This window comes from Ursus maritimus, unplaced genomic scaffold (assembly GCF_017311325.1).
Source record: "Ursus maritimus isolate PB19 unplaced genomic scaffold, ASM1731132v1 scaffold_1, whole genome shotgun sequence".
NCBI classification, from domain to species: Eukaryota; Metazoa; Chordata; class Mammalia; order Carnivora; family Ursidae; genus Ursus; species Ursus maritimus.
The window spans coordinates 38558608-38584805 of record NW_024423343.1 but is presented as its reverse complement, the minus strand read 5'-3'; the positions used below and the strand labels follow the sequence as shown (position 1 = coordinate 38584805).

General features: G+C 38.9%; 1 long non-coding RNA gene across 1 annotated transcript; it reads left to right on the top strand.

Moving 5' to 3' along the window:
* Positions 1-25747, top strand: LOC121105447. Its single transcript, XR_005837976.1, has 2 exons — positions 1-119; positions 25127-25747. It is a non-coding gene; the product is annotated as an uncharacterized LOC121105447 (long non-coding RNA).
* The last annotated feature ends 451 nt before the right edge of the window (positions 25748-26198 follow it).

Here is a 26198-nt window from a genome sequence, read left to right as displayed (position 1 = left end):
TCCACCACCTGTCACTCTACGGGGGGCTACGACTTGAGGACACGCACCAGTTCTGAGCTCAGCTGCGGACTGGATGGTGAAGGGCAGCGGCAGAAGGAGGTGGAGGTGCAGATTTGGAGGTAGGTGGCAATGCAGTCTTTCAAAATAAAAATCCCCACGCTGCAGCTCTCTGATAAATTTTCATACACTCCGTGTACCCAGAGAAATAAAACGAATCTATCCAATGTAATTCTCTCAGAAGGATTTTCTCCTTACATACAAAACCCTGGGAAATTCACCTCCTCACCCCATCATTTCTATGTGATTAATCATATGTTGGTCACCTGTCACTAGATGGCATCATGTAGTGTTTCTTAACAGCAGTTAACTGAGTTGGCAAAATTACAGCGTGGGCCATTTTTTTCCGTATTTTCTTCTTTGGTATGGATCTAGAGAATCTAAATTGGATACTGGATGTTTCATCTTTATTTGCTTGATGGGTTTGGTTTTGTAAAATATGTATATTCTTTGAGATTCTTCTTCTCGGTATGTCTTGCTAGGATGGGACCTCAATGATTCTGAATCTTAAATAAATAATAAATTAGTTCTTCCTCTAAATTTTCTTCCAAGTCACACACACAAATATTTACTTAGAGAGACTTTGCAGAGATAAAATAAAGCTCAACACATCCAGGATCTTTACCTAGACATGCAGGCAGAACAAAATATATGTGTGAAATCTTGTTTTCTCTAAGTATGGCCAGTTGCCAGTTGAAATCTACTCATGGATAAGCCAGATTGATAGAATAATATAATAAAACTCAGGAAAAAATGGTCATCATTACCTGTCACATCTGGGAAAGTATAAGACTGTGACCATTAACTCTTATTCTATTTATGGCAGGTTTCCTTATTTATTGTTATTATATTTCTTTTATAAATTTCACAGTTTTCCAAAAGCATCAAATGATCATTTTTATATTATTCCAACAGCCTGGCTTAATGGTCACAGTCTTAATACTTTCCCAGATGTGACAAGTAATGATGACCATTGTTCCCCAGTTTTATTGAGAAATAATTGTCAATGACCATTTTTATTTGTTGTATTTCAATGAACCTTATGTTACTGAAGAATGGGGTCTAACTCTTATGCTATCAGTAAAATAAGACAAATCTTTCTAAATTTTAATTATGACTTAATGACCTGAAAATTTGTAAACCATAATAGATGACAAAATGTATTATTTGGAGTGAGGCTAACAAGATAGAGAACAGATCAGTTGATAGATAGCATCTAATTTAGTACTTGATATTCTAAATAATTGTTTAAAATCTATAATATTAATTTTCTATTTTCATTTACTTATTTACTATCTGGAAAGACAGATGTATTTCAATTTGTCTTTTTATCTTATTCTATTCATTCATTGAACAAATATTAGCTGAATACCTATGTTGGATTAGATACTAGAGATGCAAAAATAAATAGGGCACTAAATTTGGCCTCAAAAAGTTTTGTGTTGTTAAGCATCCATATAGTAAGTTTCAGACTCAATCATTGGGGGTAGTGGGAGGAAGGAGAGAAGGAGAGCGGGAAAGAGAAAGAAAAAGAGAAAATGCAGAGTCTTAGATGAGGCAAAGAGATGCGCTGTTATGGTCACTGCTCTGCTAGTAGACTCGGAGCTCCCTCATTGTATGTGTAAATGAAATAATTTTATATAAAAGTGTTTTGTAAACTGTAAAATACTTTTTAAATGTACAGCTTTTTAAAGCTTTCTAATTTCTTCCTGTAAGAACCCCACAGTTTTCAAATAGAACTTTGATCCTGCAATCAAGTCTTACTTCCTTTTAATTTACCCTCTATTTCAAAATTCCAACTGCATAAATAAACCCCATTAAATTTCCAACTCACCTTGTAAAACAAGCCAGAAACACCATGATCTTGGAGAGTGAAAATGTAGGAGGCTAAACTGAATAGCCCTGTGATCACATCACACTCTGAAACATTAAGACGCTGGGATGATCACTTTCCCATCTTCTACTCTGCTAATTCTTGCTGCTTCCTTTGGTTTTTGCAGATGAGAAATGGAATCTCAAGCACATTCTGTTACAATAACACATGTGGGATAAAGAGACCTCTAGAAAGTTTCATTCTGGTCCTATAACTTTACCTCTTTTACACTCTGCTGGTAGAAAAAAAAAAGACGTAGTTGCTGGTTGGATTAGGAGATTCAGTATAACACCACCTATTCTTAGACTTATTTGATAATTTTGCAAAATGCTTCTTACTTTTCATTATGGCCAGTCATTTCATATTCTCTGATAGGGAAGTCAGAAAACTTCTTTTTCCAGAGATTGTATGCAGAAATCAATATGGAAGGAATTCCAAATTCATATATATTTAAGACCACAATGAAGAACACACAAAATGGTGTCCTTTATCAAGTCCTTGACTGGATCTGGATGAGTAGAGAGGTGTTTATCTTAATTTCTTAGTTTATTATCTGAGGACTTTGTCTTTTATTTTGTTACTCTACTAAGTTGCCTTTTTGGTGTCATGACAGCTTACCAATAAAGATAAACTTCAAATTAAGCATTTGGGCTGAAAATATTCCCTCAATATATCAGTATATCCTTGTTTGAAATAGTCTTATTTCATTAGGAAAAGAGAAAAATATTATTTGGGTTCATTCTCCCTGTAGAAAATTATGCCTATCCTTACTTTGAATGATTAGTTTGGTTCTAGAATATTCATTTGCCATCAAACATGGGTTGGGAGAAAACTTTAAAGGTTGGAAATAAAAGGTTAGAGACCGATATATCTATTTACCATATTATTTGTTTTCTGGCTTCCCCTTCATTTTTTAGGTTTGTAACATTTTCCGCTTTTTTAAAATATTAACTCAAGCCAACAAGTGTCTTAAGAATGACTTATTAGTATTTGTGCAGAAACCTAGAAAGTGGAATTCTGTATCATCAGTTCCAGAGACCATGGCATTTAAGTCTTTTGCCATCAGTATATTTGGGTTAAAAGATGGTTTTTATAAAAGTGTATGCACCTACATTTAGCCATGGACAAAACGTCCCTGGAAAGCAGCAGAGATTTTTTAAAAAATTATTTTGGGAAAGTGTGCTGAAGCTTTTCTCTAAAAATAAAATGGCATTTCATCAGCACTGGTCATTTTTTAGCCACATATGACAAATGATCACAGATGCTCATAAAAATCTAAAAGGAACTGAATGTTGTTCTCTTCTGACACGGCAAAATATCTTTCCTTTAACTGCATTTTTAAACAAAAACAAACTTTACCACTTTGATTAAAGAGAATACAGGAAGCCATATGGTCCCACCCAGAGTTCCTGCATTCAAAATGTCCTCATGGGGAAGAAGGTTGAAGGTGTTTTTAAGAACAGAACTTTCATGTTTCTGCCTCTAAACAATGGCACTTCCTGTTTTGACCTCTAACCATGCTAGGCTCTCAAAAAGTAAGATGATGGACTTCTCCTTTTGACACGGTGAAGAACATTTTTACTCCCTCCCACCATGTGTGTTTAGAGTAGGATTATCAAAGCTCAATTTCCCTAAGGTCCTTTACATTGATCTATGGTCTCCGACAAAGGTTGGGATTTTCAAAACTTCAGTTACCTAGCCAGGAGCCTGGTATTGATGTCAAGAGAATATTCCTCATCTCAAATACAAGTAAAAAGCTACATGTTGCCTTTAAATGGCCCCAGCGTTTTACTAAAAGTTATTAACAGCTCTTAACAGAGTCAGGACTCTGTAATGCCTCCTTTAAGACACCTTCCTTCAAAAAAGAGAAAAAGTGAAAAACTAAGGAGGGAAAGAAGGAGGGAAGGAAGGAAGGAAGGAAGGAAGGAAGGAAACAGAAAAGAAAAGAGAAAATGTAGGAGGAAGAGAGGAAGGAAGGAAAGAAAGAAAAATTGGAGTAGAGCGAGAAGGCCATCACTACCAAGTGATGCCAGACTGGCCAAGGCTCCAAACGGGAGGGCCTCAGGCTCCTCACCAAGTGGGTTCTTGGCTTTGAGGAAGAAAGAATTCAAGAGCAAGTCGTTTAGAGAAGGGGCAAAGATTTATTAAGTATTAGAGTCAGAAAGAAGCTACTTCATAGACAAAGTAGTAGTCTCTCCTCCCAGGTGAGGAAGAGGGATTTTCCCTTTGCCTCTAACAAGGGGTTTTATAAGGTATTTTTGTTTTTGTTTTTTTAATTAGGTAACCATAGGGGTACCCGGCTGGCTCAGTTGGTTGGAAGTGCGGTCTTGTGGTCTTCCATGAGTCGGATCCTGTGACTCTTTTTATGACCTGCTGACTTTTGGAATAAGGGTTACCCTAAAACCCAAATGGCTTTACCTTGGTCAACTTGTCTCCCAAGGCTCCCTTCCCTCCTGCCTCAAAAGTAAGAAAAAACTACTTGGAAGAGTCAATAATCTGAATACCTGTTGCTTCCTGAAACCAGAAAAAAAAATTGTTTTTAAGCAAATCACTTAGTATAAAAAGTAACTCACGTTAGTTTTTGAAAAGTAGGTACAGATTAATGGAATGCTAAAGATGTAAGTATGATCTCAAAATAAATAACAAAAGCATTTTTAAAGGTAATGTACTCAAAGTTTTTTTTTTTTTTTAAGTAATACTGTATATTGAAAGAGGGCACTATTTAAAGTGGAAAAAAATTTCAGCAACAATTCTGTTTTCTGTATTATTGTGAGAAGGACAGTTTATTAGAAATGAGAATATATTTTCTCACCAAGAAAAGACAAACCTTATCTTGGAATTTGTCCTTCAATTCTTGAAAGAAGTTATATATTTCTATATCTGTAAAAAAGAAATGTGTTGGCTTTCTTTCTCAGATTCTATAAAATCTTCCTTAAATATAAATGTGTATATCATTTAATATATCTATATATATACACAATTTAAATTATATATGCATAGATATAAATGTTTAAGGAAGATGTGACTGCTTTTTTAAAAAAACATTTCAGTAATTGGGATAAATATTGTAAAAATAAATTCCTTCAAGCATTTATTATTATCATTAACGATTTATGTATGCCTTTTTTAAAAGTAAGAAATTTATACGTTTCAGAGGCAAATTCCAGATTGTTACTCATACCAAATGATACCAAAACAATAAAACATTTGCTAAAGCGAAAGATAAGCAAAATATCTTCCAAGGTTGCTGTTGGTGGGGCTAATACCAAAATTGTTAAGACTGGTAATCCCACTTGGAAATCTGTGTAATTTGATGAGCAAATGCATCAAAGATATTAATGGGATATCTGAGAAGACCAACGATAATTAGAAAAGTCAATTTTTAGAATGCATTCTAGGGCAAAAATAAGTTTTAAATGCAGGAGATTTTCTGGCACAATAGCTAAAATGATTAGGTTTTCTTGACTGATACTTCTATAAATTTATAAAACTGAAATAAAAATGGGTAACTATCGAAAAGGAATGTTTTCTCCTTCTTCCATAAAACAACAAACACTTTGCAAAATAATTTTGCTGTAAAAATGATCACCAGTACATCCTCTCCTTAATTTTTGATTTATGTTTTTTTTAAATATATTTTCCACAAGTAAAGAATTGATAAATTATCTGATACTCTTGATTCACTATCAATAGCAGTCCGGGCAAAGAATTAGATAACAGATAAATAATTTTTAAAAAGCCTTTATAAATAAAATATGTGGCCATGATAATCCTTCAAATTCAAGGAGATACTCAACATCTAAGACCGCTCTTATCTCTAAAAGTCAATTGCTCAGCAGGTCCCGTTGTAGATGGTGAATGCGTAAAGAGCAGGAACTGCTGAACCAGTTAGTCTGTATTTAGATTATAGTATAGTAGTACCACTCGTTACTATCTCTAGTAAGTTAGGCCAATTTATTCTAGTAAACTGTAGTTTTCTCCTTTATTTTTTAAAAATATTTTAAATTTATTTTATTTATTTGAAAGAGAGAGACAAAAAATAGTGAGAGTGAGCACAGGTGGGGAGAAGAGGGAGAAGCAGTCTCCCCGCTGAGCAAGGAGCCTGATAAGGGACTCTGATCTCAGGACCCTGGGATCATGACACCAGCAGAAGGCAGACGCTTAACCAACTGAGCCACCCAGGCACCCCTCTTCTTTATTTTTTTAAAATTTATTTTTATTAAAATTATTGGTTAAGATTTATTTATTTTAGAGGGAGTAGGAATGGGAGGGGCAGAGGGAGAGTGAGGAAGAATCTCAAGCAAACTTCTTGCTGAGTGCTGAGATTGACACGGGGCTTGATCTCACAACCCTGAGATCATGACCTGAGCCAAAATCAAGGGTGGGTATCTTAACCAACTGTGCTACCCAGGGGCCCCTATCTATCTATCTATCTATCTATCTGTCTGTCTGTCTGTCTATCTATCTATTTATTTATTTTAGAGAGAGAGTGTGCAGGCGTGAATGGAGGGAGGGGCAGAGAAAGAATCTTTAAGCAGACTCCCCATTGAGCGCAGAGCGGGATGGGGGGCTTGATCCCATGACCCATGAGATCATGACCTGAGCCGAAACCAAGAGTCGGAGACTTAGCTGACCGAGCCACCCAATTTTCTCCTTTATAAATGGAAATGGTAACAGCCCCTTCTTCACAGTGTTGTTCAGAGCATTAAATGAGATAATTCATGCATAGTGCAATGTCTGAGACACAGCAGTCATGCTAGAAATTACCAGTTGCAATAATGTTGTTATTGACGTTGGTGCAAATGACAATGCCTATTCAGCGTTTTAAACTTCCTCCTGAGAGTTTAGTTTTATCTGGGACTAGAAGGGAAGCACCACCCCTCTTTCATGTTCTTCCTGAGAACTCAGTATCTATACAGAAGTAAAATGTTAGCATTACACTCTCCCATTCCTGACACTTTCACATCTCAGTAGTTCTAAGGAACTATGTAGACTCCAAGAAGGAAAAAGCCAGCCCTGAGTTTGTGGGAGCCACATTTGAAGGGAGAGAACCCACAATGCCAGCACTGTTTTCTCTGAGATGTGTTCACTTTACAGTCAACACTACAGGGCAAAGTCTTGAAAGTCATCACTTCAAAGCTGGAAATCTTGAAGTCAGTTATATATCAAATGTGCAACTACTGTCCTAAAGAATTCCATACACTTAAGAAGTGAAGTTTGGAAGTTCAGCAGATCTATACTAAGAAAAACAAAGAGAATTAGCAGTCTATAAAAATCACAAAAGCTAGAAATACGCAATGGATTAGGATTAGATGGGGAGCCATTGTGATGATAATTAGAACAGCAAACCCCTCCCAAAGAGCCTGGCAGGAATACTTTAGACTGAGGCAGGGTGAGACCCTTTGACTTCCTCACCCCAGCCTCCGGCGAAGATAGAATCATTGAAGGGAGAGCAAAACTGCATCCTTTTTCTTTCAACCCGGCGCACCCTGAAAGCTGTTGCTGGGGTAAGTCTTATGTTCAATCCAACCTAGGATTAAGACAAATGACTTTTGCGGCCATGGAAAGGATATTTAGTGTGGTAGTGCGTATTTCCTTATTATTTAAGCATCTGAACTGATATCATGGGGAATGTCAGTGGACCAAGAATCAAGAATGGCAGAGTGCTTCTGGGGTATTAGTGGAATATTTTCTTGAAGACATTAACTTGAATTTCTACATACTAGAAACTGACCCTCCAAGGAGAAATTCTGCTGCCTTTAAGCTTGAGATTCATGTACTTTGTCCCTTTCCCCCCTCCAGACCTCTCATGTTCTTACCAGAATTAACAGACGTAGCAACTGCTGACTGTAATGAAGAATGTAAGTGTTTGGCACATAGAAAATTAAATTATTAATGTTTGTTGTATACACAGGGAATCATGCATTTGAAGCTTTAAATTGTTAGGTCTGCGCTTTTCAAAGGAAGTCATAAGAAGAAAAAGTCAGGTGACTGGCTCTTTGCCATATTTCTAAGCAAGGTTAACCCTTCATCTAAGGTCTTAGGAGTCAATAGTGTGGTCCACATAATTATAATTGTGAAGAACCAATAAGACAGAGATTACATGTTTGATGTGATCCTCTCAAGATTCAAGATTCAATTCTGAGCAGCTAGTTTCTAGGACGATGTAGAATGTTGGATATATGACACAATTGTCAGGCAACGTTATATAAAGTAATAGGCAAAAACGTGAAAGTGTGTGTGTGATTTGCTGTGTCAGGGAGGAACGTTTCTTTTACCCTCTTAAATTCTGGGGCTGGCCTAAGAATCAATCCGACATAAGACAGATTAATGGGAAAATAACATGCAAATTTTTAAATTTTTCTTTCTCTCTCTCTCTCTCTCTTTTTTTTTTTTTTTACAAATGCATGAGAGTCTTCGGATAGAAAACGAAGACCTGAAGAAGCCATCAGGCCGGAAAGCTTATAAGCCATCAGGCCCGAAAGCTTATATATGGTTTTTACACAAACCATAAGTTGTGAGCATAGGAAAAGACAAAAAGGGGAATGGGCTGGGGTGGTGAATTGTGGGACAGTGATTAGGATTCTATGAGAGGGGAGACTAATGGAAGATAAGGGCTATTTTAGTAAGGTCCGTTCCACAATGACTCCCAGTCTCTAATGATAAGACTGTTCTTGCTGCTGGAGGGAGGGTGCTTTTCACCTTGAACATTCAATACCTGCTTTTAGATAGAAAGAGGGAGGCTCAACAGTCCTTCCTGCATCTTCTATTTCTCAAGTGCCTTCAGTTCAAAATAATCAGTATGCCAAAGAGGTATATTTTGGGGTGGCATGTTCTTAATCCCTTCACCTGATAAACTTTTCCAAACTAGAAAAAAGGAAACTTTCAACAACAGAAATCTTTTAATTCCTACTGTGAAATAATTTTGTAGCCACAGATAGCTGTGCATAGGTATGCGGATTGTTCATAACGTCTCGGTAATTTGCAGAGTAAACACACTTTAGTCCTTCAGTTAACAGCCAGATAAATAGTCTGAGGCTTGTGTGTAATTTAGTCAGAAAATAAGCAATTTGATCAGCAAAGATTTTCAGGCTGATCAGAAAATTGAACTAGTAAATTGTTAAATCAGTTAGATACATAACATTGTAATGGAAAAGATACATAGCTAGCATGACCTTATCTCTTTGAATGGATCATTAATTCCAAAATACTTGAATGATGTGATGAGGGAATATATTCGGAAAAATCAAGGGGCAAACTGAACGCTAAAAAAAAGTAACTATGCTAAACCAGTCAATTAGAAGGACTGATTCGAATTGCAAAACACTTTTAGGAAATGATTAAATGGAATAGTAAATGAAATGTGAAAGGAAGTTAGGGGGACAGTAAACAATGAAAATAAATGCAGGTAAATTTCCATATAGTGTAAATAGGCACCTTCAGACATTTAAAAAGCATGTGCCGTTTTTATAACGCTGACCACATTGGAAAAGGGGAAGTGGAAGAATCAAAGATAAGTTATATCTTACTATACAAGTCGTATAATACAAAGACTAAGATGAGGTGATGAAACAGTGGATGTGTTTCCTGGGACCTAATATTGAACTTAGAAGATGTGTAACGACTTTGCAAGTCCTGCCTTATGTTATATATTCTCTGCTGGAATTGCTTCGTGATCTTAATTTTTTTCTAATATGTTGCACCTTTAGATTACCTGTGCCAAGGGTACAATTTTAAACATAAAAGAAAATTACTCACAGGCCCAGACAGATCAGTAGGCCAATGCCAAGTAGGGTCAGTGCCAACTTGGAAGTGTACTGGAGGGTGTCCACTCCCTGGGATAGAAGCTCAGAATCCAGGCTATAGGAAGGCCTGATGTGTGAATTAACTCTGTTGGTGCAAACCCTCTTCCAGTTTGAAATACTCTCAACTCCCCAATGTAGGAGGCCCAAGCCAAGTTTAGATTTCTGGAAACTTCTCTCTTAGAACGTATGTGATTTAGAAGATTAAAACCTTGAGAAATAGCGGAGGTTTTTTTGTTTTTTTGTTTGTTTGTTTTTTAAGATTTTATTTATTTATTTGACAGAGCGAGAGAGCACAAGCAGGGGGAGCAGCTGAGGAAGAGGGAGAATCAGGCTCCCTGCTGAGCTGAGAGCCCCACCTGGGACTCGATCCCAGGACCCTGGGATCATGACCTGAGCCCAAGGCAGATGCTTAACCAACTGAGCCACCCAGGCGCCCCTAGAAGATTAAAACCTTAAGGAGAAACAGTGTTCAGGAAACGGAGGTCAGAAGTATCTATGTAGAAGCCGTTATGATTGCTTTGCCACTCACTAAAATAAAGCAATGTCATGAGCGCGCTAAATAAACCGAGTATCTGTGACACATCAGTAGTAAAGGGCGTTTGTAGGATTCATTTTTTTTTATTGTACCTTGCTGTATGCTTGAAACTATTTGAGGTCTCAGCTCTACAGAGCTTCAGTGAGATTGGCTCTCTTGTTCCAGATTATGTGAATCTTGAGTTTTATTTTTCTTCTGTTGACATGGGTGGTAGGTTTGTTCTTGCATCTTTGATTCTGGATCCCAATCCTCTTTTAACGTACAATAATTGTAATAATTAATACAAATTTAAGTTCTGAATTATCTTCATGTAACCTACTCCATAAAGCCAAGGAGCTGTATCTTCATTTTCTCCAAAACCTGATCTAGTCTTAAACTCTTTACTGATAACTTCACGCTGAAGCTCAGTCCCTGAGATTTTTAGTCAAGTCTCAATTGCCTTTTTACTGAGAACACCATCCAAATGTGCCCTGGGGGCTTGGAATTTCTTCTACCGCTTCAACCTCCTTTCTTTTTCCTAATGTGCGGTCCTCTTCGAGTCGGGTTTCTATTCACAACCCCCATGTCCTTCTCTTTTTAATTACCCCAAACAGAAGTACTTTTCAGTTCTCCAAGTCCAACACCGAAATGTTCATGCTTTAGGAAATAGTATCCATAAATAAAGCTGTGTGTGTAATAGATTTTCTCATAAGGGCACTTCGGGTAGGAGAATCATTACGCTGCTATAAGTAAATAGCCCATTGTTGGCTGTGAAACTCAAACGATTGATTGAGGTTTCAAGGACTGAAGGGTGGGTGTGTAACAGGTGAACCACAGACAGCGCTCCCTGTACGCAGTGCCCAAAGGACAACAATGGACAGAAATATTCCGGACACTTGTCAGCAGGTCCCTGATTACAACTGCAGTACTTCAGTGGGCGAAGCTGTATTTTGCACTGTTCGAATCCCTAAATTTTAAACACTTCTATAGAGCTCTAAAATAAAATATCTGAAATCTGCCCAGAGCTTATTGTATTTAGTATGTGATTCTAAACGCCTTCCAATAGAACCGCCTTAGCAATTCATTCCTTTTTTCTAATAATAATAATAATGATAATAATAATAATAATAATAAATTAAGGCTGAACCCTGGCCCAGAGATAAACAATTTCTGCCTTACCATCTTTTTGGCCCAATGCCCTGACAGCTTAGTTGCCAGACATTTCTAGATATGCTAACTGAAGATTTGGAGCACGGGGGAGAGGAGGGGGGAAAAGGGCATTGTTTTGCTTTTGACTGGAAATCTGGTTTGTGTTAAAAATAAAACGAAAGTATTGAGCTGCTGTACCTAGTCAGATCCAAACTCTTCTCAAGGTAAACCAGCGACCTTCCAAAGTGAGTCATTGGCTGCATTTGTAAAGCTATGAAGGTGGGACATCCAGTATTGTAAGACATAACTTGAGATTTGTAGCCATACCCATAATGTTAAAAAAAAAAAAAAAAAAGAAAAGAAAATGTACAAAAAACAGAAAAGCCAAACAAAAACTAGGCTGCAAAGCAAAATCTGACCGCAGAATTTTGGCAAGTTTTCTTTCCTTGACTGCAATCATTTCAAAGAGAGGGGAGCCTTTTTCTCCAATCTCATCTTTTTGAAGAAGCAAATCGAAGGAGAAGAATTAGTCCTGATCTTTCCCCTGATAGGACCCAAAGGGCAATATGGGGCTGTGTAACACAGTGATGGAAATAGGATGAAACTCGTTACTGTTTTCCTGAAGCTAATCTGAGGGTTGTCATGGTAACTCACAAGGGTATAGACTGTTGTAGCTTCAGGGTATAATTTTGGGTTACATTCTTAAAAGAGGGCATCGGTGCTTGCATTAAGAGTTAACAGAAGAATCTTTTGGAAGTGGATTGGACTGACTTAAGATTTTGGTTTGGACCTTTGAGAGAGTGGGTGTCTTGGGAGAAAACAACAGAAACATGTCAGTTGGTAAATCTTCCTACATCAAGGGGTTCGGTGGGGGTTGGGACTCAGAAGCAGAGATTCATACCAGATAGCAAAACTAAAAGAATCTGAAAGTGAAAAACAACGGGAGCCATTCGGTAATTTAAATATACACATTTGTTTAAGAATTAGAGAAATTGCCCTCAGCTGTTAGCTTCTCTCTTGTTATCTTGGTATTAGGGATGGAAGGCTCCGTGTCAATGGATTTGATCCTGCAGTTTTCCACTATTTTCATTCTGAAATCATTCTTCCTATATGTTAACAATCTTATACAGCTTTTACCCTTCTTACAGAAAAGTTTAAATGAAATAAGTTGGTTTCACTGTAGCAGTTTATTATTTTTTTAACATTTATTTATTGGGGCACCTGGGTGGCTCAGTCGGTTGAACATCGGGCTCTTGGTATCCTCTCAGGTCATGATGTCAAGGTCGTGGGATCCAGCCCCACGGCAGGTTCTGAGCTCAGAGAGGAGTCTGCTGTCACCCTCTCCCTCTGCTCCTCCCCCTGCTCTCACACTCTGTCTCTCAAATAAGTAAATATGATATAAATTTTTATCTGTTTTTTCCTTTGTGGCAATCCCTAAACCTGCCTCTGTCTTTTCAGATTGAAGTACGGTATCCTTGGAGGAACAGGGCTCTGTACAAACAGGCACTCCTTCCCAAAGGTTTAGCTTCCCCAGAAATTTTTGGTGAAAAGAGATTATTAGAATAGACTGCCAAATTCAAAATAACATTTGAGACAAAATAAAACTAAAAAGACCTATCCTGTTTGGGACGGGACACCTTCGTGCCAACCTGTGCTGAACTCCCCCACCCCCTGTGATTTTCACTATTAAGACTTATTGGAAAACAGAGAAGCTGTGATTCCAGCAGTCTCCTGGGGATTCCTGAGGATGAATCCAAACATGCAATGCCCAAGTACCCCCAAATTACTATTTAATTATTTACACATGGTTTGAGGCATTGTGACTTGTCTTTTTACAATAATTATAAGGTGCTGTGTGGGCCAGTGTGACTCTAAGTCAGAGGTCAACACTCTACTCTCCATGTGCCAAATCAGGTTCACCACCTGTTTTTCTATAGTCTTCAAGCTAAGAATGATTTTTACATTTTCCAATGGTTGGAAAAGATCAAAAGAAGAATATTCATGACATGAAAATTAAATGAAATGCAATTTCAGCTGCAAATAAAGTTTTATTGGGACACTGCCATGCATTTGTTTCTGCATTGTTTGGGACTGCTTTCTCGCTGTTAAGAGCAGAGTTAAGTAGGTGTTACAGAGACCATATGGCCTAAATTATTTACTACTTGGTTCTTCACAGAGAACTGTAGCCATGATCCCCACTGTAATGGCAGCCTGGGTTATCTAAATTTAAAACATGAATCATATTAATACTTCACTAATGGGAGTGTTCTAATAAGAGTTCATTGTTCTGCCATAGGTGCATAAAAATGCAGAGACCAGATTTCTTTTTTATTATTATTATTTTAATTTATTTTTTAAAAGATTTTATTTATTTATTTGAGAGAAAGAGCAAGCGTGCACAACCGTGGGGAGGAGGGGCAGAAGGAGGGAGAGAAGCAGACTCCCCGCTGAGCAGGGAGCCCGACTAGGGGCTCAATCCCAGGACGTTGGGATCATGACCTGAGCCACCCAGGTACCCCAGAGACCAGATTTCTTAATGTTAGGACTAACAAAAAGACAAAGATACACAAAGAAAAACAAGGGTTATTGTGATACTTAGAACTAATCTCTTCCCAAGAAAACGGAAAACTTTTCAATGATATTTGCTGTTAGATTTCCTTTTACATAACACAAATGGAAATGCCCTGGTTTCAACCCCATGGGAACTAGACACTCCCACTTGATCAGCAATTTTCTTTCAGAGAAATTAATGATCAGTGTGTGCAAATTCAAATTCTGACCTTATTTGTCAAACTGTCTGTGGCTTAATGTGCTGGGAAAATGGCGAAAAGAAGGAAGCATTCAGATATGTTTCTTCTGAGACTTCATTCCTCTTGAATTAATGAAAAAGCTATAAGAATACTTTTTGGGCTTGCTTTAAACAGAGGAAAGGTGTTTTTTTGAATTAAAAGTCTAGTTGTGATTCTAATTTAGCCAAGTCTCTTGTCTCACTGTTCAAGTCTGGAGAGTGTGGTACTTTTTCTTGGGTCTTAGCCAATCTTTTTAAAAAGTAGAACAAATGGATTTACAATTGTACCATTGCCTTATCACAGTCCTTCTCCATCTTTCTGCTGATGTACCTATTGGGTGATGTTCGCATGGGGTGTGCCCAAGGTTGAACATAATCCCAGAATCCACTGACTACAATGCAACCACACTCTGGCTTGTAGACTGCAAGTAAATAGAACTATGAATCCACTCTTGTGAATATTTTAAGTAAACTTCAGTACATTTATGCCCATTTCAGGACTTAAGAACAACTAGTTGGTTGTGACACATCTCAGACAACTAGTCACAAGACTTCAGCTGAACAGGAGCTATGGCCTGAGAACACATTTAATTTGGGTTACATAGCCAAAACGTTGGATGCATTGGCCCTTTAGCCTCTGGAGAGCATTCTCTGGGCAGCAGCCTGAGTAGCCGTGAATTTGACTGTCATGGTACTTCTGTCAAAGAGGCTCCTGGAAGTTCAACGTTAACAGCTTCTTACAGCCTCACATTTGACTCCACTTCTGACACACTTTGCCCCTTTGGAATCCATTGCCCATCAGTGCAGTGGGCTGTTCAGTCCCACTGGACTCAGGTTTAGGGAAGGGATCTGCCTCCTCTGGATGTCATTCCCCACAAGCTGCTGAGGGTTCTCAGGAAGCTCATGAACAGCTGGAATTTTGTGGCATCAGGATTACTTATTTCCCTGCATGCTCTGTAGTTTTGTCAAGAATGTGCTCGTTTTCGCTGGACATGGATCAGACTGTCTCAGAATCTTTTGCCCTCAAGGATTTAGGACAGCAGGTATTTCAGGAATAAGCATTCTTCAAAATCATTGTGTTTTAGGGAAAAAAAATTGATATACAGTGCCTCCTTTTAACCAGTCTAAGAAATAGAAGGAAAAGTTCTGGTACAGTGGATCTAGGTTAAAAGAATACCTATATTTTGGGAAACCTGAGTGGCCCAGTCAGTTAGGCAGCTGACTCTTGGTTTTGACTCAGGTCATGATCTCAGGGTCCTGGGATCCAGCCCCACATTGGGCTCCATGCTCAGTGGAGTCTGTTTCAGATTCTTCCTCTCACTCTCTCTCGCACTTTCTCTCTCTCTCAAATAAGTAAGTTTTATTAAAGAGAAAAAAGAATACCTACATTTAAGGAGAAAACGAAATTTCCTAAGTCTGCAACACACTGTCTTTTGGATTCCTTCTCTCTCATAACGGCTTATGGTCTCATCAGACCTGAGTAGCAGAGCTGATGCACCCATCCAATCAGCTGGGGAGTGTCAGACAGTGGCGATGTGGTGCTAGGCAAGTCAGGGTCATTGTTGGGAATCCCCAGGGAATGAATCTTCGTTCCCCAGAGAGTTTGTAGGTTTAACTGCCAAAAAGGGGAACACAGTTCTAGTCCTCAAGTAGAAGACAACTTCCCTTGAATATGATTTTGGTGGCTGGCTGTTCTGTGTAAATAAGAAGTCTGCTCTGAACTCAAGGTTTGTTGCAAAAACCGAAATTTAATTAATATCCATGATCTCTAGATAATACATCTCATATAATACAGAACTTACTTTCTGGAAGTGGCCTATACTCTTTGTCAGCCACAAACCTGACACTGAGGCTGTTCAGAGTCCTGTCGATCTGGTTGGACTTTTCTCTTCTATTCTGCTTCTTGATCAAGAGATCAAGCTTTTTCTTTCTCTCTATAAACAGTTCTTCCATCATGGTTTTTTTTAAGATCTTATTTATTTATTTATTTGAGAGAGAGAGAGAGAGAGCATAAGCCTGGGGTGGGGCAGGGGGAGAGAGAAAAATAGACTCCCCACTGAGCTGGCAGCCCAGACCTACGAGGATGCTGGGGCTCTGGGCTGGGGCTCTATCCCAGGATCCTGAGACCATGACCCCAGCTGAAGTCAGCCCCTCAACCCACTGAGCCACCCAGGCGCCCCCCCATCATGACTTTTGAACAACAGTCTTTCTCTTGGTTTCTTTTCTTTCTCTCCTTTTTTTGAGGGGGGGGGGTATTTTTTCTTACTGTCTTAAATGCTTTATACCAAAGTTGTTTTCATTTTTCATTTTTAAATTTTTTGTTTGCTTTTCCCATTTTATTTTCCTTGGTAATTATATAACTTCAATTTTAAATATGAATATGCTCATGTTTTCAAACACTCTTTTTCAAAAGTGATAGGATTTGATGGATTTCCTTAGCATGTCAGAAACTGACTTAGCAACATGTTTTTTTTTTTTTTTAAATCTTCCTTTGATTATACTGGATTTTTTCATGTCATTCTTATAGCTTCTATTTCTTTCAGCTTTATTGAGGCATAATCTACATAAAATTTAATAATTTTAAGCATACATTTGGAAGAGTTCTAACAAATGTATAATGCCCTGTAACCACTAACCAAAATCAACATACAGAACACTTCCATCCCCCAGGGCTTCCTTCCTGCCCCTCTGCTGTTAATCCTCTCCTTCCCCCACCCCCTCAGCCCCCTGGAAGGCCCACTCATCTTTCTGTCACTACAGCTCCCTTTTTAGAATTTCATATAAATGGAGTCGTGTTGTGTGCATTCTTTTGTCTTTGGCTTCTTTCACTCAGGAAAATGCTTTCAAGATTTGTCCGTGGCCAGTGAACTTGTTTCTTTTCGTTGTCACGTGTATCCGTATTTATTGCTTTATTGTTAAATAGTTTTCCATTGTTATCAATCTACCGCAAGTTGTTTATCAGTTTATCCTAGCTGATGGACATTTGGGCTGTTTTCATTTGTTGGATGTTACAAATAAGCTTCTACAAACATCTCAGAGAAATCTTTGTGTGAATATAAGTTTTTGTTTTCTTTGGGTAGATACCTAGGAGAGGGATTGCTGGATCATATGGTAAATGTATGTTTGATTTTTTTTTTTTATAAAGACTTTATTCATCTATTTGACAGCACAAGGAGGGGAACAGCAGGCAGAGGGAGGGAGAAGCGGGCTCCCCACTGAGCAGAGAGCCTGATGCGGGCCTCCATCCCAGGAGCCCGGGATCATGACCTAAACTGAAGGCAGATGCTTAACCAACTGAGCCACCCAGGACCCCCTATGTATTTTTAATTTTTTTAAGGAACTACAAATAGTTTTTCAAAGGGACTTGACCACTTGCATTCCCACTAGCAGTGTATAAGGGTTTTGGTTGTTTCACATAATTGCTAAAACTTAATACTATGTTTTCAATATTTTATTTTTTTAAATTTTTATTTTTAAAGATTTTATTTATTTATTTGAGAGAGAATGAGAGAGAGTGCACGCAACGGGGGTGGGGTGGGGAGGGTTAGAGGGAGAAGCAGACTCCCTGCTGAGCAGGGAGCGGATCTGGGACTCCATACTGGGACTCAAGGATCATGACCTGAGCTGAAGGCAGTCGCTTAACCAACTGAGCCACCCAGCGGCCCCTATATTATCAATATTTTAAATTTTAGTTCTTGTAGTGGTGACTTACGTGACTTTAATTTGTATTAACCAAATGAATAATGATGTTTACTTTGTCTGAAAAAACCGTTGGTTTCATTTGTTTTTCTTTTCTGCTGTCCATTTTCTGATTCACTGATTTCTACTCTTTATTCTTTTTTCTGTTTTACTTTGGTTTATTTTGATCTTATTATTAATTCTGTTTTATTTTCTTTGTTTTTTTATGGATAATGTAGGCATCAATCCTTAATTCTTAATTTGGTTGCTTAATGTGCAAGCTCTTACATCATTCATATTATTTATATATTTATTTTTTTTAAAGTAATCTCTGTGCCCAGTGTAGGGCTTGAATTCACGACCTGGAGATTAAGAGTCATATGCTCTAACAACTGAGCCAGTCCTTGTTCATTTTAGATCTTTCTTCTCTTCTAATATGAGCATTTAGTATTGTAAATTTCTCGTCAAACTCTACCTTAGCCGCGTTACATACATTTTGCTACCTTGTGTTTTTATTTTTATTGATTTCAAAATATTTTCTTTTTATTTGAGAATTTTCTATGTATCTAGAAAATTAACTGCTTTCTTGTATCCTTCCCTTTTGGTCAGAGACAGTTTTTTTTTAAATTTTCAATCCTATTAAATTTATTGAGATTTATTTTAAATCTAAAATTTGATGCGTCTTGGAACGTTCCATGTAAAGTGACAAAAATGTGAATTCTGCTGTTTCTGGACAGTGTGCTCTGTATATGTCAATTAGGTCAAGCTGGCTGATGGTACTAATAGTTTGTTTACTATTGCATCCCAAGTGCCTAGAACTGTCAGTTCTCTATAAATATTTGTTGAGTGAATGAATGAATACATGACCTGTATCGTGACTATGACTGTTGTTTTTATCCCCCGCTTGGAATTCTGCACAGTGGCCTGGCTGGAGGATAATCTCAAAACTAATCAGTGCGTCTATCTCCCTAGCATCCAGACAATCACATTGGAGCAGTAGGGTGAAAGGCCATTCAGACTGCACGGCTTCCCTTACGTCAGTTCTAGCGCTATCATTGCAAGATTTGCCGTGTACAGTATTCCTGGTTACTCAAACTTCAAGACATTGCTGATCATTGCTTTGTGCATGGAAACTGCCTTTCATTAATGTTCTGAAAGAAAACATCCAGAGGAAAGGAACTTATACATATAAGGAGAGTCAGCCCAAATTTGATTTCGAGGTGGGACCGCTGAGGACGGGTAAGGGAAGGGCCAGAGGAAAGGGCAATTGTGGCACCGAAATTTTTAGAACATAAGTGATTGCAATGTTTTAAAAGATTTTATTCATTTACTCAGGACAGACAAATTGAGAGAGAGAGAGAGGGAGGGGGGCAGAGGGAGAAGCAGGCTCTCGGCAGAGCAGGAAGACTGATGAGGGACTCGACCCTAGGCGAAGGCAGATGCTTAACTGACTGAGCCACCCAAGCACCCAGTGATGACAATTATTTAATGTACTTTCTCTTTACAAAAAGTTTGTTTCTTTGCATGAGTCTTTTACAAGAGATGTCAGTCATGTCTGTGGCCCAGGAATAAAAATGGCAGTCCTTACAATCAAGATTATCAGTCTTTTTAGGATAGCCTCACAGTTCCCCCCACCAGAAGTTATATTTCATGTTTATTTCTTTTCAAGTTCCAGGCAAATAAACATTAATTTTATTTTGAGACTTTTACAAAACCCTTTGAAATTACTATGGATACACTGCATGTCAGAAAACCAGGATTTCTGGATTGGGTTTGTAACTGTTTTATAACTGTGAAACTATTAACTAGAGTTATAATTTGTATCATCTCCAGAAGTGGTGAGAGCATTGTATTTTCCTAAATTAATGCATCTAAGTCCACATAAAATTTGTGCACTATTAATGACCACTCTGCTTCCTGTCATTTCAGTCCTTTTTCTTCTTTTTCTTTAACTCCCTCCAAGGAAACCTTGATGGAAATCAAGTCTGGCCAGTTTTGTTAGTTCTTCCCTCAAGTATAAGTGCTATCTTTAAAATCAGAATTCTGCTTGCTAGTCTCAAGTGCTGCTAATTAGGCCAAAACATGTCTTAGCCTGAGAATTTCTCTACATAATTTTAAGTTTTAATATGTAAGAAAGCTAGCCAAAAGAATATTAGATGTGGATTTTTTGGGTTAAACCTATTGAAACCAATTTAACACAATTCGCTATAAAAACTTCCCTCTACCCTCTGAAATATTTTAATTAGATAGTGCTCTGAGTATGCAAACATTAACTTGACATATTCTTGTTTTTAGCTCATGGTCTCCTACATTTTCCCTTTGACTATTTTTTTCTCATATTACTCCCACAAAGGGATTCTTTGTGGCTTATTTTTAGATATTCAGGAAGAATGATTCCACTCTGGTATGAAGGAGAATCATTCTGAATACAAAAAGAACTGCTTAGATTTGAGAGCCTGAGGAGGCCATTATCACAGTTTTGGGGACCAGCACTGCCCTGTGGGAGCAGTTACTAGAAGAAGTGGCTTGTGTGAGGCCTCAGGCAGGGGTTCCTGAGCTGCTGTTCCCCTGGTGTGCAGGGAAAGGGGCAGAGGGAGAGGGAGAGAAAGAATCTCTAGCAGACTCCCCGCTGAGCATGGAGCCTGATACGAGGCTCGGTCTCAGACCCTGAGATCATGACCTGAGCCGAAATCAAGACTCAAGACACTTAACCGACTGAACCACCCAGGTGCCCCCAAACCATGATCCTTCTGATGCCAAGAGGAGGAAATGTACGTTTCTCTTAAAAAGTGGTTATAAATCATGGTGCAGGTTTATAGTGATGAGTCCTCTATGTCACCTATACTTCAGGATTAAGTTGAGCTGTTCCTGGATGGTACCTGGAGTCCCTGATGCCAGCCTGCTTTTAAAGAACCTTTCACTGATTTATAAGTGTGCTTTTATTTTGAGGCTGCATAGGGCCATTAGCTGGTTGTGTAGAGTAGAAAAGGCACCCCTTCCTCAGAAGCAGGGGAATGCAGCCCTGTGCCAGGACCCTGCTGTCCCAGTGTCCTCATGTACTCGCAGCCCGCACAAGTCCGTGTGTGGTTGCCTGGCTGCTCCATCTATGACCATGCCCCTAGCATCCCTCTTGGCAGGAAATAGTCTGTCCCGAATGTCCCTTGAGATCACTTCTGGATTATGATAGCTAGAACTACTGGGGAGTTACAAGACACATAAGCCTGGCAATTGTCACAGGTGCTGCAGAGAGAGGCCATAAGGTGTGGACAGAAACCATGTCTGCTGTTTATCTTTGGTCCCTTAGCTTAAATTTGCTTCCTTAGAGAGGGGGGGCTTCCTTTGCCAACCCCTCGGGAGTGGAGTCCCATTTTTTTCTCCTTCCAGGTGACAAGTATTTGTGTGTTTATTTCGTTTATTACCTATCTTTTCAACAGTCTTTGTGAGGTGTTCACCAATACACCCCCATCACATAGCTACTACTTGACACAGCGTTGGCACCTGATAAACATTGGAAGGAAGGAATGTCTTTAGCAACCTCTGACAGTGGCAAGGATGAGAGGTATGAAGGCCATCCAAAATAGGAAGAAGACAGGGTGGACAGCAGCCCTTGATCAGAGGGACAGTCGATTTGATTTCCCATCCTGCAGCTTTCCTTCACTCTCACCTTTTTACAGATAAAGAGAGGCCGGGCAATTGATGTTTTTGATGTTTCATTGTTTGTTTTTAGCTAACATTCACTGAGAATGCCAGGCACTGTGCTAAGTGTTTTGTTTACACACATTATGTCATCCAACCTGTACAACAAGTCCTCTATGAAGTCGGTGTGATTATTATTCCATTTCACAAATAAGCAAACTGAGATTACGTATGGGGCTGATGGCATTAGTTATATAACATAATCAATGACAGAGTCAGGACTTGAACTCAGGTCTCTTTGACCCCGACTATCCAACTCTTGACACGGTGTTTTTTCTCCATTCTTAATAAACATTATTAAATACGCCTTTATCCTGCACACAGTAAGGTGGAAAGAGGTGCAAAGTGCGAGCACCTGTTAAAACTCCCCTAGCCTTGGTCTCCTGGCCCAGTCTTCATCTGGTCTTTCCAGACAGTGGAGGATTTCCAATTCTACCTGTGTCCTCATCTAGTAAATCACAGTCTCCATATTCCATTATCTCATTTTGCTTCCTTGGGGCTCACACTCCACACTGTGGGCAGACAGCGGTCTGCCTCATGGTTTCCGCATCCCTGGCTAGGTAAGGCTGTCACTCACCCTCAGCAAGGGAGGAGAGGGCTCGTCATTTAGCTCAGCAGCAAGAATGCTCAGTCTCTGGTGGAGTTTTTTCCCCCCAAAGTTTTAATGACGCCTTAAAATGGTAACCTTCTGAGCCTTTTTTCAGTTTTTGTTTTTGTTTTTGTTTTTTTAAGATTTTATTTATTTATTTGAGAGAGAGAGAGAGCACAAGCAGGGGGAGAGGCAGAGGGAGAGGGAGAAGCAGACTCCCCACCTGAGCAGGGAGCCTGACACAGGCCTGGATCCCAGGACCCGAGATCATGACCTGAGCAGAAGGCAGACAATTAACCCACTGAACCACCCAGGCCCCCTACCTTTTTCAGCTTTGAGACTGTTGTCCTTGGTGTCCCAGAGCCCTGTCAGCTTGGGACTATCAGCCACTCCCAGAAAAAAGCATAAGCAACTGCTCCCTGAACCTAATAATCAGAAATGTTTAAAGAAAATGGTTATTAAATTTTCTCACCCCACGTGATCAAAAAATTTTCATAACCAATTTTATAACATCTATGTTACAGATTTACTTGCTGGGTAGAACATTATGGTAATTATTTAAGATATGTGTGGTATTTCAATACATGCAAGTTGCATTATAACTTAAAATTCCTCATTTAAACATACGTGTTCAAAGCCGAGGGAAAGGGAAGAAAAAAAGATGCATAAGTTGACTCCAAGAGGTTAAAAATCTAATTGTAATTATTTAGAGCAAGACACAGATACAGTGGGATATCTTGGTCTTCTTTTTTAAATCCTAACATCCTGGGGCGCCTGGGTGGCACAGCGGTTAAGCATCTGCCTTCGGCCCAGGGAGTGATCCTGGCGTTATGGGATCGAGCCCCACATCAGGCTCCTCCGCTATGAGCCTGCTTCTTCCTCTCCCACTCCCCCTGCTTGTGTTCCCTCTCTCCCTGGCTGTCTCTCTCTCTGTCAAATAAATAAATAAAATCTTTAAAAAAAAAAAATCCTAACATCCCATCCTCAACTAATCTAACACAGCAGCCTCCTACCCCTAAGACATGTGCTTTCATTTCCTTGCCCCTGCTGCTGATGGTTTGCTAGCTCACACCTTGCATATGCAAGAACAGAATAGGATACAGATAAATGCTGCACAGTTATTAATTCCCCTCTTCCCCTCCTCTGTCTCTCCCTCCCCTGGCCCAGCTCAGTTTTGCAGATGAAAAAAAAAAAAATTGGGCAAGTTAATCTGTGGCTTTTCCAGATCTAAATGTGGGGTAACATGGAGACCTACGATCTGGTGATTGTCCAAATATTTTATGATCCTGTATACTGTGTAGATACGACTGAAGTCAGGCTCAAGTTTAAGCTGCATTTTATTTTGTGAACTTGTGAAAATTGCACAAAAACATTAATGTATTTTAATTATCCTTGATTATTATCTATGCTAGGTGGAAAGTATTTAAAATCACAGAAACATTTCTGCCTGCATCTTGAGATTTGTACCAACAAACATTAAGAATGGTTCATCATGAGCTCTTTCAGGAAAAAAAAAAAGTATTAAAATGTTTTATGCTGCAATTTAAAAGTCCACCATGTTACTTTTCTTTATGTTGTTTTTGGTCACTCTACCTTAGTGTGCAGTAAAGATGAACGTGTTCATCGAGACAAGGTTCTTCTCCATGCTAGAAATAGGAAATCTGAGCAAGGCCAAGCAATTTATTTCAGTCCAGCAAGCATTTATCAAAAGCCTAGGACCAGGCTAGGTGCTATAGGCAGAGTACAAAAAGTAGCGGGATCCTTGTGGGGAGCCGAGACAATACAGAAATGACAGTGTTATAGAGTAGGGCAATTATTAAATGAGGAGATTTGCAGCTAGGGGAGGGGTATTATGGGAAATATTTGGTGACAGGAGGTGGTGTATGATATCATTTCAATTAAAAATTACTCTAGGGGCGCCTGGGTGGCACAGCGGTTAAGCGTCTGCCTTCGGCTCAGGGCGTGATCCCAGCGTTCTGGTATCGAGCCCCACATCAGGCTCTTCCACTATGAGCCTGCTTCTTCCTCTCCCACTCCCCCTCTTGTGTTCCCTCTCTCGCTGTCTGTCTCTATCTCTGTCGAATAAATAAATAAATAATCTTAAAAAAATAAAAAATAAAAAAGATAAATAAAAATTACTCTAGACCATGACCACCTCCAAGGTGACCCATACAGCTGGATCAAGCCTCACCGGTTTCTGTTTTGGCCATTACTTCTCTCCCACTCACACCTTTCTCTTCCACCTCCCTGCCCTTGCCCAAAGAAGAAAGAAACAGAAGGAAAATAATTTTCTTCCTCTTCAAATGCAAACTGTATTGTTCTGTCCTGGGTGGGTATGGTAGAGGAATATACTTGTAGGATGAGGCATAATGCACAGTGAGAAAGTGAGACAAAACTTCCCAGATTGTGAAGGGAAGCATTCACAGGAATGAAAACACGAGGGGGAGCATATGAAGAAGAGGCAAAGACAGGATGTGTGTGTTGCCAGTTACTGTAGTTACGGTGTTAGGAAAGGACCGGTCCAAAAGACCTTGTTTTATTTATTTAATCAAGTAATCACACTCTCTCCGACACTTTTGGATGGCAAGAGCAGAAATAAAGGTATTCATGAAGTCAGACTTGGAGTTGCCAGGAAGTAGTGAAGAATGCTACCTGTGTAAGTCCTAAGGGAAAGATGAGCTCATGAATGTGTATACAGATCATCACGAGGCTGAATTAAAATACATTAAATATGCAAGTCGGATATAAAGCCCTGAGGGTTATGCAATATAAAAAGAAGAGTTGAAGAACAACCTGAAGCTTTAAAAGGGGGAAACCTAAGATCCTCACAGGCTGGGGAAAACAGTTACTACTCACTCATCAAGGAAAACACCTTACATAAAGCTTGGGATCTGAAAACTCTAGCTGCAGCTGATCTAAATGAATGTAAATTTAGGAGGAGGGACTTGTTTTATCCTTGCATTTGTGGTCTCCACAGCCTCTGGACGGACGTGACAGGCTTCTATAATTTCCCTGAATTGGATTAAGCTGAAATAAAGAGGGAAGGATCCCAAATCATCTATTGAAATCTTCTTTAAAGGGTAAGTTTCATTTATTTACCATTTTTTAAAAAATGGTACAGTTACTTAGTAAAGTATATGCTATTGGCTAAACAGTTGGATGTTTAAAGATTTCATTTTTGGGTAACAGTGTCGTCAGTAGTGCAGGGATCATCAGTACAATGAGTGACAGGTGTGCTCCCCTCCCCCCAATACCAGGAAGTCTCACATTCAGGGAGGGTGCCATGCAACAAACCTGTGATGCCATTTCATGAATTGGCATCACCAGGGAACTTCATGGGGACCAAAAGTAAAAACTAAAGACTTTAAAATAGAATGAGGTAGATACCAGTCAAAAGGAAGAAATATGTAAATTCATACAAAGGAATAAAAAAGTGTGAATTAAAGTCAAAAGAATGCCGAGACTATGGAAAGCATTGAAAGCAGAGAAGCAGGTATAGGGAGATTTATTTGTAAAGACATTACCTTAAGGACCATAATGTGGACAAGGGATTTTATGCAGGAATGAGTTGGAGATCGTTCTCAAAAATAACCCAAAATGATGGAAATGAGGTATTTGGCTAAAAAAAAAAAAAAAAAAAGGAGCCAATGTAGACATTTCTTGTGCAGGTAATGACTGCTCAAAAAAAATGTGCAGAACCACAAAAGTAAACAGTAAACATTTTGGAGTAATGAAGAAATTTACAGTGCATAGGTATACATTATTAAAATGTCAGGAATGTCCATTTACTGTAACAAGTAACATGAACAAAATTAGGGAGACAAATCTAGAAAGAAAGAAATAATTTTTTTTTTTTTTTAATAATCTCAGACATGGACCCAACCAGACATGTTGAGAGTTAAGAGAGATTATTTATGGGTATGTTTAGGCTCACAAATAAACTCTTCCTAGAAAATTCTGAAGCAGAAATAACAGCACTCACAAACCTGAAAACCTGAATAATTCTACCTGAAAGCCAAAAGGACCTCCATTATTGAAAGAAGTCCTTT